The sequence below is a fragment of the Hyperolius riggenbachi genome, chromosome 5 (assembly GCF_040937935.1).
Source record: "Hyperolius riggenbachi isolate aHypRig1 chromosome 5, aHypRig1.pri, whole genome shotgun sequence".
Classification (NCBI taxonomy): domain Eukaryota; kingdom Metazoa; phylum Chordata; class Amphibia; order Anura; family Hyperoliidae; genus Hyperolius; species Hyperolius riggenbachi.
The window spans coordinates 65,141,701-65,155,438 of NC_090650.1; positions in this window are offsets into that span (position 1 = coordinate 65,141,701).

Genomic DNA, 13,738 nt, shown 5'->3' on the forward strand with positions numbered 1-13,738 from the left:
GGAGATGACGCCGTGGGACGCAAGCATCCGGACCATCGCGGGCGCGTGGACCAGGTTGTATCATTACATTACCCCTGCCCTAAGGAGTGTCCCCCGGGCCCTCTAATCCCGGCTTATCGGGGAACTTGGCATGAAATTCCTGTACTAGTTCCCGGGCATGCACCTGTTGTGCCGGAACCTAACGACGTTCCTCCGGCCCGTATTCCTTCCAATCGATCAAATACTGCAACGAGTTTCTAACTTTCCTTGAATCCAAAATTTTCTCCACTTCAAACCTCGGTTTCACCTTGCACTACCACCGGAGGGGGGGGGGGGGTGGAGGTTCGAAAATCCTTTGCTGCCTTAAGTAAGGAGACATGAAACGCATTTCTAATCCTCAGAGAATCAGACAGCTTGACCCTGTATGCGACTCTATTAATTCGCTTCACTATGGGGAATGGACCGATATACCAAGGGCCTAACTTAAGTGTTGGTTGCTTCAATGGAATGTTCCTTGTCGATACCAAGACCAGATCCCCTGGACCGAATTGTGGTTCCGGGGATCTAAACTTGTCAGAAAAGTGTTTCTGCTTTCTTGTGGCCTTTTCTAGGTTTTCCCGAACCTTGTCCCATACGTCGGACATGTGTTTCATCCAGTCCTCCACCATAGGAAGGTTAGAGGGTGGCCCTGACAGGGGAGAAAATTTTGGATTTGACCCCGTAACCACTTGAAAGGGGGACATCCCAGTAGAGGAACCAGGGGCGTACCTAGAAAGCCCCGGCCCCCCCTGCAAAAAAAAAAAATTGGGGGCAGGAGGGGTCGCAGCATAAGAGGAGAGTGTGGCAGATCGGTGGGGAGGGGGGAAATTCCCCCCCTCCCTCACCTCCGGCTCTCCTCTCAGTGCTCCCCCTCCTGAAATCATTAGTGGCAGGCGGCAGCAGCAGCAGCGGCGGTGGCGGCAGGATGATACATTATCTCCTTCTCGCTGGAGGACTTCTGTTCTAAGAGCTTGCAACTTCCTGTGTAAACAGAAAGTTGCTCTGTTCTAAGAGCTTGCAACTTCCTGTGTAAACAGGAAGTTGCTCTTAGAACGGAAGTCCTCCAGCGAGAAGGAGGTAATGTATCATCCTGCCGCCACCGCCGCTGCTGCAGCTGCCGCCGCCTGCCCGCTGCCACCAATGATTTCAGGAGGGGGAGCGCTGAGAGGAGAGCCCGAGGTGAGGGAGGGGGGGAATTTCCCCCCTCCCCACCGATCTGCCACACTCTCCTCTTATGCTGTGACCCCTCCTGCCCCCGACGGCAGGGGTTGCATCCCCTATTGGTACGCCAGTGGAACTTACTTGGTTGTTAACCGCAAATTCAGCAAAGGATAAATAGGATGCCCATTCTTCCTGACTACCTGCCACATAACACCGTAAGTAGTGCTCCAAGGTTTGGTTTACTCTCTCAGTCTGGCCATTCGTCTCGGGATGGAACCCAGATGAAAATGACAACGTGATACCCAGGCGAGAGCAGAATGAACGCCAGAACTGAGAGACAAACTGGACCACTCGGTCCGACACAATTCTCTTCGGAGCCCCATGGAGACGGAAGATGTGAGTAATAAACAGATCAGCCAATTCTTTAGCAGAAGGTAGTTTATTCAGAGGGACAAAATGGGACATCTTACTGAAGCGGTCAACCACTACCCAAATTACCGTATAACCTTTAGAGGCAGGTAAGTCCACAACAAAGTCCATGGATATGTCTGTCCAAGGTCTGGCCGAGACTGGTAGTGGCTGGAGAGAACCGCTAGGTGCGGTGCGGGACACCTTACTGCAGGCACAGACAGCACAAGATCTGACGAATGCTTTAGAATCTCGTGCCAGAGACAGCCACCACACCCAGCGAGATAGAAGTTCCCGGGTTCTCGTTTCGCCTGGGTGGCCGGCTGCTTTATCATCATGGAATTGTTGCAGGATCTTGAATCTCCATTGCGGTCAGTCGGTTTCCCAGGAGGAGCATCACCTTGGAAAAAAGAGAGAAGGCATATGAGATCTGTTTCTGGGAGAGGAGTAGTCACATAGTCACAGCTGCAGAAATACAGTGAGCTGGCAATATGGGCTCGGGGACCTGGGCCTCAGGAATTTCCGGGCTAAAATAGCGTGACAAGGCATCCGCCTTCACATTCTTAGAACCTGGTTTGTACGTAATGGTGAATTTAAATCTGGAAAAGAATAATGCCCATCGGGCCTGCCTAGGGTTCAACCTCTTAGCAGACCCAATGTACTCCAGATTCTTGTGATCTGTGTACACCATGACTGGGTACGCTGCCCCCTCCAGCCACTGCCTCCACTCCTCGAGTGCCCACTTAACCCCCAATAACTCCCTGTTCCCGATGTCATAATTACGCTCCGCGGATGAGAACTTCCTTGAGAGAAACGCGCAGGGGTGTAACTCCTCGGGAGAGCCCGCATAGTGAGAGAGAACCACACCTACCCTAAGCTCGGAGGCATCTACCTCTACTATAAAGGCTCGTGTAATATTCGGGTGCACTAGGACAGGTGCAGAACAAAAGGCCTCTTTCAATTCTCTGAAAGCGCGGTGAGCATGCGGGGACCACTGAGTAGGGTCAGCCCCTTTCTTGGTCAAGTCCGTTAAAGGTGCCACTTTGAGAGAGAACCCTTGGATAAACCTCCTGTAAAAGTTGGCAAAACCAAGGAACCTCTGTAAGGACTTTAAGGTGACCGGTTGAGGCCAGTTGAAGACAGCGGAGACCTTCGCTGGGTCCATGGTTAGGCCTGCGCTGGAGATGAGATACCCCAGGAAAGGTACCTGTGATACCTCAAAGGCGCATTTCTCGAGCTTGGCGTACAGACGGTTCTCTCTTAATTTCTGCAGCATGGCTCAGACGTGATTCCGATGCTCCGAGAGGGATGGGGAGTAAATTAAAATGTCGTCCAAATAGACTATGACAAATCTCCCCAGGAAATCCCTGAAAATGTCATTGACGAACTCCTGGAAGACTACAGGGGCATTACAGAGCCCGAAAGGCATCACCAAATACTCATAATGCCCATCATGAGTATTAAATGCAGTCTTCCATTCATCGCCCTGACGAATCCTGATGAGATTATAGGCCCCTCTCAGGTCTAGTTTAGTAAATACCTGAGCCCCCGACATCTGTCCAAACAAATCATCGATTAGCGGAAGAGGGTAGCATTTTTTTTACGGTAAAAGGTCGATCGGACAGTCATATGGCCGGTGCGGGGGCAACTCATCTGCCGTCCGTGGGGAGAATACATCCAAGAACTGTCTATAGGCTTCCGGTACCTGCTGTGAATCTAATTGGGTAGTAACGAGAGGTAGGACAGAAAGACATCCAAGAAATTCCCTGCAGCCCCACTATCAACAAATGCCTGCCCCGTAATCCCTTTATCCTGCCAATCTAGACAAAAGGGTAATAAGAAACGTGATCCCTTAGGAGGAATTACCTGCCCGCCTAGATGAACTTCCTCAGATCCACCTAGGCATTGGAGTTTCCCGACTTCTTTTCCGGGCAGGTTTGGACCATGTGCCCTGCTCCTCCACAGTAGAGGCAAAGGCCCTGGGCACATCTCCGGGACTTCTCCGCAGGGGAGAGCTTAGAAGAGCCAATCTGCATGGGTTCCTCGGAACTTCCGGGAGAACCCGCAGTTTCCACCACTATGGGACCCACATTTCCGGCCCCACTCCATTCTAACCGCCTTTGGCGTACCCGCCGATCTACCCTAATAGCTAGGGTTATGGCTTCATCCAGTGTCCCTGGGGGTGGATAATTAATCAAGTGGTCCTTGATGTTCTCAGTCAACCCATGAATGAACCCGTGAATGAACTGATCCAGCAGGGCCGGGTCGTTCCACTGGGAAGCTACGGACCACCTCCTGAACTCGGAGGCATAAATTTCCGCAGTGTTTTTTCCCTGCTTGAGACTTCAGAGCTTGTGGGAAGCCGTGGTAGTGACATCTGGGTCAGAGTATAAAATGCTCATGGCCTGAAAGAACTCCTCCACTGAGGAAAGGGCTGGATGTCCTTGTGGAAGACTGAATGCCCATGCTTGTGGATCTCCCTGCAACAAAAAAATCACCAGGGCTACCCTCTGTGTCTCAGTCCCCAAGGTTCTGGGCCTTGCAAAGAAGTACATCCTGCAGGAATTCATAAAATTGCTGAAGGAGCCCCGGTCTCCTGAGAATTTTTCGGGGAGGGGAAGTTTAGGTTCTAGTATAGGCACCATAGGTGCAGGAGCTACTGGTTCTCCCGGCGGTGGAGCAGGAGGATCATTATTGTCCGCTTCTATGGCTACATCAAGGGGAGCGGCCGCAGCTTGCGCTTGTACGGCGGCTTGTATCGCAGCTTGGGCTGCGGCCTGCGCTTGGGCTGCGGCCTGCGCTTGTGCCAGCGGGGTCACCATCTCCGCAATACCCTTGACCGCCTCAGCCAGCTGGTCTATCTGCCGCTGTAAATCCTCCATCTAAATATCTTTTTTGGGCCTGTTATGATGTAACGGTCGGGAGACTGAGCCGTCACCAGCAGTACCGATTCCCGTCCAGGGAGGCTGGAGCGGAACGGTTGGATAGTCTACAAACGAGCCAGGTCATACACAGGTGGTCGGATACAGGTTTGGAGGATCAGGCAGGAAATTAGTCTAATTCAAGCCAGGTCATACACGGGAGATCAGGTACACGTTTAACCTCCTTGGCGGTAATCCCGAGCTGAGCTCGGGGTATGCCGCCGGAGGTTGCCGCTCAGGCCCTGCTGGGCCGATTTTCATTCTGAAAAAAGCAGCACACGCAGCCGGCACTTTGCCAGCCACGTGTGCTGCCCGATCGCCGCCGCTCCGCGGCGATCCGCCGCGTGCAGCGGCGAAAGAGGGTCCCCCCAGCCGCCCGAGCCCAGCGCAGCCGGAACAAACAGTTCCGGCCGGCGCTAGGGGCTGGATCGGGCGGCTCTGACGTCAGGACGTCGACTGACGTCCATGACGTCACTCCGCTCATCGCCATGGCGACGAGGAAAGCGAAACAAGATAGGCCGCTCATTGCGGCCTATCTTGTTACTTTCGATTGCCGGAGGCGATCGAAAGTACGCTTCCGGAGCGCCCTCTAGTGGGCTTTCATGCAGCCAACTTTCAGTTGGCTGCATGAAATATTTTTTTTTTAATTTAAAAAAAACCCCATTGCAGCCTCCCTGGCAAAATAAATAAACCGCCAGGGAGGTTAAGGGATCAGGCAGGAAATTAGTCTAATTCAAGCCAGGTCATACACGGGAGATCAGGTACACGTTTAAGGGATCAGGCAGGAGGGTAGTCTAATTCAAGCCAGGTCATACACGGGAGATCAGGTACACGTTCAAGGGATCAGGCAGGAGGGTAGTCTAATTCAAGCCAGGTCATTCACGGGTGATCAGACAATGTAACTCCTAGTGACTAGCTAGCACCTACAGGACTGTTGGTGATACTAACAGCACAGTGACTAGCTAATAACACTCTCTAGAAGCACAATCAGATTCAAACAGCAAACTGCTCAGAGCAAGCAACTGTCAGCCTACAAGCGGCGATACATACGCTATAACAGGTGTGCAGTCGCGGACCGGAAGTACTTATATACCCTCCGGCCGCGTCACTTCCGGATCGTCTGCCGCCTGGACGCATAGAACGTACGCATGTCCGTACGCGACCGCCCCATGCGTCCTTTGGAACGCATGCGCCTGCCCGCTGCTGTTGGAGATGACGCCGTGGGACGCAAGCCGAAAGTATCCGGACCATCGTGGGTGCGTGGACCAGGTTGTATCATTACAAGAATATTAAAAAGAAAGACATTGCAAAGCATTGGTTTTAGCAATAGAAAAACAAAGTCCCCAGACTAGGCCCTATTGTTCTTACTTAGTTCTAGCAAGTTCAAGTGCTTGAACCTTACTGTTTTTCAGCCCAGAGGAACAAGGAAGGAAAAGCCACAAATCATTATTATTATTATTTAGTATTTATATAGCGCCTACATCTTCCACAGAGCTGCACAGAGTTTATTGTCTTGTCACTTAACTGTTCCTAAGAGGGGGCTCACAATCTAATCTCTACCATAGACACATGTCTATGTATCATACAGTGTATGTATCGTAGTCTAGGGCCAATTTAGGGGGAAGCCAATTCTCTTATCTCTATACTTTTTAGGATATGGGAGGAAACCTGAGTGCCCAGAGGAAACCCACACAGACACGGGGAGAACATACAAACTCTGTGCAGATAGTGCCCTGGATGGGATTCGAACCAGGGGCTTAGCACTGCAAGGCAAGAACGCTAATCACTAGGCCACCGTGCTGCCTACAAAGGCAAAAACTATTTCCCTGACTAGATCAAGGTAAATTTCCACGCCTAGAAATTGTAACTGTAGTTGCACTTCGAAGTAAGGAAAGCATCCAAGTCCCTTTTAACACAAGTTTAAAATTCCCCATAACTACTTAATGTGGTAAGATATTCCACATCTTAACAATTTTACTGTGAACAAAAACCTTTGTAAAGAGCTGGTAAAATCTCTTTTCCTCCATGTGTAGTTCATATATTTTTTTTCCTTTGTACAGTATAGACCTGGGTATGAAAAGTTAATTTTCCAAGTTTTTATATTACCCTTGGCTATTTATACATGGTAATTAGGTAAGCTGTCTCTTTGCCAAGCTAAATAAATCAACTCGATATGTCTACCATTTCTTGGTAAGCAAGACCTTCATTCCCACTAATTAATTTAGTTGCCTGTCTTTGTATCTGGTCCAATACTTGAATGTCCTTAGTGTGATGCCCAAAACTGTAAACTACATACACAGGATGTTCTCCATGAAGCTATTTTATCCAGGCCCTTTTTGTACTTGACAGGTTTGAGATCTTTACACTAGTCATGATCATAATGTGCTAATTACAATTATGCAAAATTTAGCATAATTTTTGCAATTACAACTACGATCGGAATTGGGAAAACATACAAATTATAATAATGTTCGTCATTACAATTATTTCAATGATAGCCAATTCATAAGTACGCAACATTTTGGACATTTATAACCAACTTTTGCATAATTACAAAAAATTATGATATGTTTTTCCCATAATTTTGCATAATTGCGCAAAAATGTATCATCATTTTTCGTAATTATGATATTACGAATAACATAAACTTGTGCCCAAAATTACGATACAGTATTATGAATTAGGACCAAATTAACCACTTGCCGACCGTGCACTCATACCGCGCGTCGGCAAAGTGGCAGCTGCAGGACCAGCGACGCAGTTGCTTGCGTGAGCGGCTGCTTCCTGTCAATTCACGGCGGGGGTCTCCATGAATAGCCTGCGGGCCGCCGATCGAGGCTCGCAGGCTAAATGTAAACACAAGCGGAAATAATCCGCTTTGTTTACATTCGTACAACGCTGCTAACAGTAGCAGCGTTGTACCAGATCAGCGATCCCCGGCCAATCAGCGGCCGGGGATCGCTGTCACATGACAGACAGGAGCCTGTTAGAGGCTGCACAGGACAGATCCGTTCCTGTGCAGCCTCTGATCTCCGGGGAAGGGAGGGAGGAGAGGGAGAGGGGGAATTTTGCCGCGGAGGGGGGCTTTGAGGTGCCCCCCCGCAACACCCAGGCAGGCAGAAGCGATCAGACCCCCCCAGCACATCATCCCCCTAGTGGGGAAAAAAGGGGGGATCTGGTCGCTCTGCCTGCACCCTGATCTGTGCTGGGGGCTGCACAGCCCACCCAGCACAGATCAGCTAAAACACCGCTGGTCCTTAAGGGGGGGTAAAGGGTGGGTCCTCAAGTGGTTAATTATGATTATTGAATATACAAGTCTAGAAATTTAGATCCGATTCACTAAATAAAAGTATAAGGGTTGACTTATACACGAGTCACAAGCAATGCTGAGCACACTCAGTAATGTGTGTACTATTAGTGACATTCCCATTTGCAGCAATTTATCCAATGGCAAGTGACACTTTGTTCATAAAGAAAATGCCAAGCAAACACAGGTCGGAAAGTCCTGGCCACAACAATTAACAAGGAAAGGGACGGGGGAGGGGATACTGGGCTGCAAGAAGGGGAGTAAATAATTGCTGCACTTGAGGGCCAGGAGGAGTTACTGGCTCCACATAAGGGACAAGGGAAGTTAATGGCTGCAATACTGCAGTATGCAGTGCAGTCATTAACACCTCCTGGTTCTCAAGTGCAGCTGTTTATTCTTCCTGCTCCCCAAGTGCAGCTATTAACTTTTCTGGGTAGACTTATACTTGAGTGGGACAAAATTCCAGCTAAAAAAGGTCAAATATTGGAGTCGACTTATACACAAGGTCGACCTATATTAGAGGATATACTGTAATAATAAAAATTACAAATTACAATTTTACATCATAATTGCAAATTATGGTGTGAAATTACGCAAACGCGTCATGTCGGCTCATCACTACTGTACACAAACATCACATTTTCATTTCTGAGATTTATTATTTTCCTGATTAAAAACGTAAAAAAAGAGAGATTTTTAGTACTAATCCTAATAGTAATAAGAAAAAAACGAAACAAACAGGCATCCTACCGTATTAGTTTCAGAGAGAAAATTTAGATTATTATACATTTATTTGCATGATGGTTTCTCTATAAAAGCCAAATTATACATTGATTTGTATAAATGAATAATTATTAACATCTAGAAATATTTATGTAAATGTTTCAGTCTGTTACTGGAACTAAAGATATTTGAGTCAAAGTCATTTTGTGGGAAAAAATTTCCTATAGAGATTAACACGTTTCTTAAAATCCTCTATGTCAATAATTTGCCTGATTCCCCACTGCAGTCCTTTATGTGGACAAATCTTCTGTGACTTGTTAATTTTCCTATTATAAAATTCAACAGAGATAATTTCTGTGGAACATCAAAGGAGAATATGTTCCCTACTGTGTTGCAGAAATGTCCCAAACATTTATTGACCTTCTCGGCATGTAGAAAAGTGTCCAAAAGAAATACTACTTAGGCAAGTGGATAAGGTAAACCAACTCTCTCTGATCTCTGCACTTGTATACATAGAGTACATCTCCCAGCATGCGTTGTGGTGCACATGCACACAACACTCCTGTGAAGTTTCAAACTGTGTTTGCTATGGCTGGTCCGGTGGAGAAGATGGCATATTCCATATGAACGGAAGGACCAGAGGAGCAGCACCCATAGGTAAATCAATAACCACCCAACAGCACACTCAATTAAAAACCTCCTTTTTGGGGAGGTTCAGTTTTATAAAAATATATATATAAAAAAATGATGCTAATTTCCCTTTAAGCAGACAGCACATATAGACTACAACCAAATTTTGATTTGGACAAACTATCAAGGAATGCATTTTGTGAGTGATAACCATTTCCTCAGGTCTTAAAAACTTTCATAGCATAACCAAGAAGGAGCATAACTTGATAAAATGGGTATCTTCATAATAATAAAAATTTGGTTAATATCTAGTTGTGATGTCTTTTTATTGGATTTTAATTATTTAACCTACATTTACGTACCTTCTTCCTTTTCATCAATCTTTCAGATTATTACTGCTGTTGGGAGGGTGATAATTTATGTTATTTTATTACAAAATCTATCTTTTTGCTTGAGTGTAAATGTACCAGTAGAAAGAGGTTAGTAAATGTGTGTGAGAACTGGTCAAGTTCCTCATCTGACAATATGTGGGTTGCTTTTTCAACAACATCATGTTATGAATACTGTTGCTTGATTTCCAGCTTGTGTAAGACATACAGTATTGCATTATGTCTTGTTATTCTTGTTTATTTTCCTTTCTATTCAGGGGTTTCCATTGATACCTTATCTTTGTATCTACTGTTGTGTTAAGGCTCATACACACTCTTGATTAATGTTGCCTAATGAGGATCAGGACCCGATCCTTTAGGCAACATCAATGGTCCGAGGATGTAAAGATGAGGAGTCAACTCTACAGCTAACAACACGCTCTGTTGCTATACAAAGAGCTGAGAGCAAATGGAGTGGCTCTAATATGAAAGGTAGGCCTTTGCTTGAGCAAGTTGATTTGCCTGGTGAATAGCTTGTTTAGCGGTAACCACCGTACACACGTCAGATTATCGGCCGACTTAGCCGACAGAGTTTAAGGCATTTGAAATCATGGTATTTTTGCAACCATGTCTTGTTTTCTTTTGTATAATATGAACTATGGCGTGCATTCCCCTTTAACGGTATGCACAAAGGTTTTGGTAAAGAATAGGCTAATCTTACCCTAGCATCTAATCAGCAGCCACATCATTATTTATTAAGTTCTCAGCTAATAAGATAGTAATTTAAATGGGTGCTATAACTTTAATTTTGAAATGGTAATATTATGTCTACAAACAGTAGGATTCATTTTAGATTGTTTTGTCTGTTTTGTCTTCCTGTTTTCCCTTTTGGTTTGAAGCCATATGGCAGTAAAAACTCAGGATGTCCCTGTATTGCAGTAGAGTTTAAGAATATATGTGATATATTTTCATTAATTCACTGTAGCCATGTACTATACTTTACATTTCCTAATTTACAGGAGCAGTTAATACGAGATGAAGACTAGAAGTTCTTTACGCAAATGAAAGCTTTTGCTGCTCCCTGACCAAGTCATGCTTGGAACATGCCTTATCAATATTGATTAAATGCTGAATCAAGCAGTTTATTATTCCTTACGCCATATAAATTTGACCTTCTTGCCCATCAATCAATACTATCCTATTATCATTTCCTGTTTTATAATGGGCCTTTTTTTTTACCAGTTCATTAAATCTCTATGCCTTTCAGATAGAACTCTGCTGACTCCCCAAAAGTGCAACTAGTTTTCTGGCATGGTGACATGTCAGGTTTGATACACTACAGGTTAGCCAACTTACAATATAACTGCATAATAGGGTCCTTGATAAAAGTTAACGAGAACCTGATGTGAAAAGAAACTGATGAGATGAACAGTTGTATTTATCCCCCTAGTACTAAACATGATTTTTTTTAGATACCCCATGTTTTTATTTACTTAAACATTTACAAAGTAGATTGAATGTTTTGTTGTCTCTGCTCAGTGGCAGCCTATTAAGTGTCCCTGAGTGAAAATATATGAACCATTGACCTTTTCCTATTTCTCCCTGCATTCAAAAGTTGCATTCTGCCAGGAAAACTTTTATGGCTGTATCAGAGAGGTTTACTATATTCTCAACATGCTACCAACAAGAGAGAAGCTGTCACATCCATGCCTAAAAAATTAACTCTTTCAGGCAGCAAAATAAAACAATGAAAACAGCCTGGCTATAAATATGTTTTGGCCTTTTACATACACCTGCTTATCTGATCATGTCACATGTCTCTTCCAGTACACTTTAAGGGTCCTTTTACAATTGGTAAGATGCGATTTGCAAGCAGGAAGTCGGCTATCACAACGCATCGTACCTCACCATTACACACACTTTGGTATATGTAGTAGACATCAACAGGGAAATTGGAAGCAAACTGCCTTCAAAAAGTAGCACCCTTGAGCTATGTTAGTACTGCTGAACAGTAAGTACGTCATCTAAAAATCTGCATCTGCACACCGCACCACATCAAAAATTCTAAATGTTAATGTTGCCAATGGCCTTCAATTGATGGTAACATTTGAAAAATCTGACCAATGTATTATACGAAAAAAGCTGCTTGAGTTTATAAATCAAGGCATTTACAATCTATCGTACACTCTGATCAGTGATCAGAATTTCCCACCATGGCTGATCAAAAAATAAAAAAGAATTGAAAATTCTATAACATTTCTCAACCAAGAAAAATATATTTTTCTATTCAACTGATCCTTTTTATTAAAAAATGTAATTAAAAAAATTGAACTTTTTATGCATCGTGTTGCCAGTTGCCACCTGTAGTTATTCTGCTACACCATTTGCATATACTTGCATGTGCATATTTAAGCATATATAAGTTCTAAGATTTTGTCCAGGACAGCATAATTTGTTTATATTTGGAGTGAGATTTGTATAATATGTAAAAAGTTTGAACAAGATTGCTTTGGTTATTTAGTTCATTGTGAAAGCTATTGATCACAGCCTGGAAACTGAAAATGAATAATGTAGCAAATCTATTTTTTTAATAACCGTCTGTTTTTTTTCTTAAATGACTGAGTACACCCTGGGGACTTGGGTCTGTGCTGCTGCTTGGCAAAGATCTGAAACAAATAGCTTCTTCCTATGTTATTCTTGTCTTGTGTAAAGAGGATTTGTAGGACTAAGTCTCTGGTGTAAACAATATCGAAAACTTGTTCTAAAGGATTAAGGCTCGTCTAATGATTTGACCTAGGAAGAGTGTCTTCTAACAGTTTTGTCAGATGGAACTTGCTTAGGCCATTTTAATCAAACTGCATTAACAGATGCACAATGCACAACAACATAATGTCTAGCACGTTGTAAGACCCTCTTCAATACCGTGTACCGTGTACACAATGAGGATTCAGGATGTGGAGGCTACCACTCTCTGTTCAGGTAGTTATGTACACTGACGTGACAGCACCCACAGGGCCTCTGACTCACCACTGCCAGCAGGCACTGTCAGCAGGCACTGCCAGCAGCAGTGTTGCACCAAAAGACAGTACTTTCAGTGTGGGACAGTTGTCTCCAAAAAAACACACTGTATTGCAATTAATTTTGTCTTAGTGTTGCACCAAAAGGCAGTACTTTCAGTGGCAGCTGGGATCAGTTGTCTCCAAAAACACACTTTATTGCAAATAATTTTGTCTTAGTGTTGCACCAAAAGACAGTACTGTCATTGGCAGCTGGGATCAGTTGTCTCCCAAAAAACACACTTTATTGCAAATAATTTTGTCTCAGTGTTGAACCAAAAACAGTAATTTCAGTGCCAGGTGGGATCACTTGTGTCTCTAAAATAATGGGTTAGCGTGCCATTTTCAGGAATATCTAATTTCTATTACATTTATCACTGCATGGCGACAAAATGCATTACTTTACGCATGCATTTTGTCCTCAGGCCAGGCCTGGGTTGTGTCTCAAAGCGTGGCCTTCTCCTCCTGTACCTCCTCTTCCATCCTGTGTTCTGGGTTAGCGTTGCCTGTCCCATTTTCAGGAATATCTCATTTCTATTACAGTTATCACTGCATGGCGACAAAATGCATTGCTTTGTGCATGCATTTTGTCCTCATGCAAGGCCTGGTTGTGTTACAAAGTGTGGCCTTGCTCTCAAGTACCTCCTCTTCCATCCTGTGTGCTGGGTTAGCGTTGCCGGTCCCATTGGTACTACGACAGCTTTTCAGGATCTCATTTGCCCCCCCCCCCCTCACCTATAATACCGGTATATCAGAAGCTGATGTGACAACAATAGCAATATGTGATTGGTGCAACAGTAGTACTGAGTCACGGCCCTCTGGTGAGAGTAGAGTGGTCAGACAGATCGGGTTGGCAACAGACAGACAGATGCAGTACAAACTCGGAAGGCAGAGACAGAAAGGTATAACAGGCAGAGTCGGCAGCAAAGATCAGATAGGCAGAGGTACAGAATCACTGAGCAGAAGAGTAGTCAGAACGAGCCAGAGTCATGCACAAATAATAACACAGTAATGAATTAACTTTAAGGCTATCAAACAAATCCTATCTTGTGTGAAATCCCCGGTTTCCTCCCGGATCAAAGCACACCGGATCTATCTAAGGTCTGAGCGCTAACACCAAGTATTTGCAACAGCAGACAAGTTGCG